Source organism: Hevea brasiliensis, chromosome 16, assembly GCF_030052815.1.
Source record: "Hevea brasiliensis isolate MT/VB/25A 57/8 chromosome 16, ASM3005281v1, whole genome shotgun sequence".
NCBI classification, from domain to species: Eukaryota; Viridiplantae; Streptophyta; class Magnoliopsida; order Malpighiales; family Euphorbiaceae; genus Hevea; species Hevea brasiliensis.
The window spans coordinates 20753770-20759920 of record NC_079508.1 but is presented as its reverse complement, the minus strand read 5'-3'; the positions used below and the strand labels follow the sequence as shown (position 1 = coordinate 20759920).

At 33.7% G+C, this 6151-nt stretch overlaps 1 long non-coding RNA gene across 1 annotated transcript; it reads left to right on the top strand.

Moving 5' to 3' along the window:
- Positions 1 to 216: 216 nt before the first annotated feature.
- On the top strand, positions 217 to 5806 carry LOC110653460 (uncharacterized). The gene is made up of 2 exons (XR_009144951.1): positions 217 to 461; positions 5546 to 5806. It is a non-coding gene; the product is annotated as an uncharacterized LOC110653460 (long non-coding RNA).
- Positions 5807 to 6151: the final 345 nt, after the last annotated feature.

Below are 6151 nucleotides of genomic sequence, written 5' to 3'. Positions count from 1 at the left end.
ATATTAAATATGATTTTTATTAGAATGAGAATATAATTTACAAAGTTTTGAAAAAAAAATTAATTTGAAATTGGACTTGAAAGAAAAACTTTAGAAGTTTTGAGGTTGAAAATAAGATTTTGGAGAATTCAAGGACCAAAAGGGATATTTTCCATAAAGTGGGACAACCGACCACTTATGGTCCAGCAGTTAAAAAAAAAAAAGGAAATAGCAAAAGGAAGAAAGAGAATCGGGAAAGAGAAGAAAAGGAAAGGAAAAGAAGAGAGAAAGAAGGAGAGGAAGAAGAAAGGAAAGAGGAGGGGAAGTTGGCAGAATTTTTGAGGTTTCTCTAGCAAGAAAGGACACCAGCAAGGGAAAGAGAGAAAGAATGATCTGAAAAGCAAGAAATTAGAGAGAGAAGGGGAGGAAGATGATGAACAGGAGCAGAATCAATCAAGGTAGCAAAGTTTTCTTCTATCCAAGTGAGTTTGGTTAATTTTTCACTATTAATTTTTGGATATATTTAAGATCTATATGTTTAGAAGTTATGGTTAAAATTTGGTAATTTTTTAACTGTTGGATTTCGAAAAATAAATTGTTGAACCTAAGCTGCCTGGATTAGAATTCTGGGTTTTAAGGCTGCTGAAATTTGAGGAAAATAAATAGTTAGAATACTTAGAAAATTATGAAATTCGGTGGAGATGATCTTTAAGACGTTAGGGCTATTGCGCTAAAATTTGGTGAATTTTGGACTTGTGGTTTATAAGATATAAATTATTTTATATGAGTTGTCTAATTGAGAATCATTTCTAAAAAATTCAGAATTTGAAGGGGTTGATAGATATTTTGATATCTCATGATGTAAAGATCATTTGATGTTAAAATTTTTACTGATGTTGTATATGGATGTCTTGAATATATGGTTAAAATTTGGGATTTATCTGATAGTTGAATTATTATATAAAAATTTGAATGTACAAGCTACTAGATTTGATATTAAGGGTTGAGTTAAATTGAATAAGTGACTTTGATGGAACTAAAATTATTTTGAGATGTGATATACACTTTATTGATTTTTTAAGTGATTGTGGAATATTTTTTTTGAGAAATAATTATATGTGTTTAGGTGGATTTTAGTGATATGAACATATTTTGAATATTTGGATTGAAATTTGATTATAAAATAGTGGCATGCATGATTCTTATGGGTTCTTTAAATTTTATATACTTGGTTGACAATGGAAAATTTACATTTGTGAATGGTTAAATTTGGGGTGAATGTGAGCATTGGTAGTTGGAAAAGTGATTTAATATTGTTGGAACCAATTTTAATTGAAGGAATTAAATAGCATTAAAATGGAAATTTGAGTTTATAGAGGAAGTGGTGGTGGAATTGTGATTTTAGCTATGCAAGTTAATAAGTTGATATAATTGTTGAATTTTTTTTTATTAGAAATTTAATATGAAATTAAAGTTTTATTAATGAACTTGATTACAATTATATTATGATTTTTCTTTTGTAAGAGCTTTTGAGATTGTAATTTTAATTAGATTATAGAAGAGTTAAGGACCCAAGCTACAGGTTAGAGATCTGGACTTAGATTAGGTTCTCATAGGCCTAGATGGGCATGTATTATTGTGGGCCTGAGGAGACCCTGTGTGCTGCTTTTGTTGAGCTTTCTTACAGGGGGCTATGCCTAGTTATAAGGAAGACTCTGTTAAAATTTCGGCAAAACTTTAGGACTTATTCTTACTTTTCTAAATTAAATTAATTAGTTAATTCTGTCAGTAAATTAATAGAGGTTGGTGTATCTATATAGGTGATCAGTGCTGACCAGCCTTCTCCCTTCCAGCTAAATTAGCTGTAGTCGGGTTAACCAAATCTGTGAGTAGATATTAATTTTATCTATAATTTCAATATTATTATACATACAAGGTATGCTCATGCATTCACTTATAATTATATGCATATAGTTATTGTAGGCACGCTTTGTGTTGCATTATTATTTGATGAAATTGATGTGGGTGTCGCCTTAGGATAGTTTGGAGCTGTGTGCGTGTGTCGGCGTGCTTGAGGTGTGGTACTGGATATGAGTAGGATGGGCAGATTGGCTTGAGCTAGTCTTGCTTGGGGCTCGATCCTTTTTGTGATATGTCAGGATGAGTACAGATTTGAGTTGGTCTCACTGACTCTCTCATTTGGATTATTAAGAGAAAGTCTGGCTCAAGTTGATCTCACTGGCAGAGGTTAGAATTAAAAGAGCTGTGTAGGGGATTAGCTCCCACACACACACACACACACACACACACACACATACACACACACATATATAATGTGACATACGAGTGTGTGAGTGCTCCAAATTATTCTTTGAGCAAATATTGTTTGAACTTAGCTGAATATGTTGATATATATTGTATTTAGGGATACATTAGCCCTAAATAGTTATAGAAACTGTATTTAAAATCAATATCTTACTCTATGAGTTGAATGCTCACTCTTGTTCAACTATTTTTCCCCTAGGTGACAGGAGAGCTCTTTGAGATTAGCCTACTTTCTTCCTCGCAAGTTTACTAGAAGCAGATTTATTATGTTCTTATTTCCTTATTTATATTTTAGAAACTCCGCGTGTACCAGTAGTGTAACTTTTTCTGGGACTATAATAACTTATTATGTTGGATGTTGTAAAAGTTATTATGCAATTATGTTTGGATGAGGGAGCTGAGCTCCCATTGGATTATTTGGACTTGTTTGAGGATTGTGAGGGTGAGCTGATGTAACATCCCCACTATACGTATTCTATACGTTATTTTGCTCCAGTGGCCAAATAACAGTCCAGGCAAGTCAGGATGTCTGGAACTACACTTCGGTGATAGTGAACAGACATATAATAATGAAATAAATAAAAAGAAAATACAAGAAAAATCAAACAAAAATAAAAGAGAGAAAATGATGCTAAGTTAAACGAGCCGGCACCACAGCGATGGGTGACCGCACCGGGAAGGCCGTTGCCGACCCTAGGACCGTGGAGAACCCTCTAAATTTAATTTTGAGACATAAATAAAGGTTTATTAAAATGTAATTGATACTAGAAATATCAAAGAAAAATTTATAAATTAATACAAAGAAAAATGAAAAATCGAGAAACAGACAAAAATCGGTATTACCGAAAAATCGGGAATATAACCCGAAGTGGGGCATTTTGGTTAATTGACACCTAGAGTTGGCTTTTGACCTAAATGTCCATTAAAAATAAGTGGTATTAAATTTTAAAATTTCATGAAAATAAGAAATTAAATATGAAAAGTAATTAAAGGAAAAAGTGGGGGATTAATTTGCAAATATTAAAACTTTGAATTATAATAATAATAAACCTAAGTTAGTGGGCATATAAAATACATAAGATGACAAGGAACAATCCACTAACTCACTTCATCTTCTCCAATTCTCTCAAATGGCCGAAATGGAGCTCTTCCTTTCCTCCATGGATGAGTTCCATGCAAGCTCACCAAACTCATCATTTTCCACTTAAAACTCAAGAGTCCCTTCATTAAAATTGGTCCTCACCTCATGGGAAAGCTATAGGCAGCAAAAAGAAAGGAAAATTTTGAAGTTTCACAAGCTTGGGAAGTTCTTGAATTAAGGTTAGTGCTTAATCTCCCCATTTTCTTTCATTAGATCTTGTTTTGAGCTTTGGGTGAGTTAATTTGTGAAGAAATTAAATAAATTAATGTATATTTGGTGAGCTCTTCATTTCGGCAGCCAAGAAATTCATGGGATTTTGATGTGTTTAAATGATGTAGATGAGTTTAAAGATGAAGTTTGATATGGATATATGTATAGGAATTGAATTGATTGAATGTGAATTGTTGAATTAGAACATTTGAATTAAGGGTGTGAAATGGAGCTTTAATGTCTTGGGCAAACTGCCATATTGGGTAGCCTATTAAATCATGAATTTGTGTGTGTGAATATGTAGTTTATTAATGAAATGCAATGGTGTTAAATTGTGGGCAGCATGTGTAGTTAAAATGAAAGTGTTTGTGCAACATAAGTGTTAATGCACATTGAATTTGGGTGGATGTAAATATTAAAGTTTAATGGTGTATTGTGTGCCTTGTGCACTTGAGTATTCTGCCTAGAATTTTTTCTGGAATTGTGTACAATATATATATGGAAGTGTTGTTGATTGAATATTGTAGTAATGAGGAGGAGAAGGAACATCAAATTGGGAGTGTATGTGCTTTGTACAGATTGTGTATTGAAGGCAGCACCTAATTTAGGCCATAAGTGCCAAACTGTGAACCCAATTGGTATGAGGCCAATATGGGGTGAAACTAGACACCAAATAGGCCAACTTTCATGTAGAAATGTTGCCAAAATTCCGCCTAGAAACTGACCTTAAAAAGTGACCAAATCCAGATTAGTGCATTTGAGGCCTGAAAACTGACCATTTGGGCAGCAGTTAGTATTTAGGCCATAACTCACTCAAAACAGGTCCAATTGACCTGAATTTTGACCATGAATAGTTAAGACCTATATCTACAAGTCTTATGAAGACACTAAAGCCCAGAAATGACCAGAACCCAGTCAAATGGCTTGCACAAGTTCGGGCACAAAAACTGCCGAACCAAAAGTGACCTAAAAATTGACCAAATTGTGCACTAAAAGTGCAATCTGTCCATCTTTAGCAAATTGACCATATCTTGGTCTACACAACTCGGAATGACCTGAAATTTTGCCCCGCGTGCAATAAGACATAGAGCTACAATTTTGCTTCTTTGACCAGAAGCTAAAAACCAAGGGAAATAGGACTTTAAGCTAGACCAATCTAGCACACAAAAATTGAGAATTTGACATTTTGCATACAATGATGCTAGAAGCATTTTGGCAATGAATGCCAACTTGTAAAAATAGTAAATTGCACTATATTGGCAGCATATTGAGATATAAATTGTGACATATTGATGCTAGAAACAACTTGTCCATATTACCTAAAAAGGTCAACATATGCATTGACTTGTGAATTATATAATAGTTAGTAAACTCCAAAAATTGAAGAATTAAACAATTAATTTATAATATGCCCTAGTTTGCTTAGTTGACTAGTATGGATAGGTTGGCATGCCAATAGGATTCTGACAGTTGTTCTGTAAATGGCTTTATGCCATACTGTGTTTTTACGGCTTATTTTGCCGCACTGTGACTTTAATAGCCTACGGCTATACATATTGTGTATTTATTCTTGGCTTATCGCCAGATTGACTATATGGCTTTTTAGCCACGCTATTTGCACACTGGGAGACACTTTGTGACCGATGGTGTGACGGCCCGAGGTAGTAGGTACCCAGTGCTAGTATATCCGTTTATCCAGTCTGGTCAGTATATAGGCTACACGGGCAGTAATTCAAGTACTATTAAATTCAAATACCTAAATCCAATCTACTGATATATAGCACCACCAAAAATTTGTAAACACTTTATTTACTTTATTTTATTGTATATTTCTTTATATTTGGCACCACTAAGCAAAATTGCTTAGCGCGTTGCTTTTGTAACGCGTAGGTATTGGAGATACAGCTGGAGAGCCCAGCAGACCTACGACCGGGTGAGACATTAGATCTGCACAGGAGTCCAGAGTCATCTGCACTACATTGCATACATGGTAGGACTTAGGATATCTTGTATTTTGTACTTTTGTTGTATATTTGAAATTCAGCCCTGTATTTTATAATGTTATGAAGGCTCTAAAGTTTGTAATATTTTGTACATATTAAATAATATGGAGATTTTCTGTATATATTTAAATTATTATGGACTGTATTATGGAACTGTTTAATAACTGTAAAAGTCTATTGACTTTACTGAGAAATAGAGACTGTGAAATATTTGAGATTTTGATATCATAATATTAAATTGTTTTCAACAGGTTTGGAAGGACAGTTTGTCCTAAATATAGATGGTACCTTGCCAAATTTTTATTACCAGTCTTGAAACACTGATTTTAACAAAGTATGACAATAGTATCAACATGATATGAATATTACATAAATGACTTCTTAAAATCAAATTGAGTTCAAGAAATGAGATAATCACAGACTAGGTGTTCCGGCACACCATGTAGCATGCCTTGCTCGGCTATACTGTAGACGGGTGAGGGGTGTTACAGCT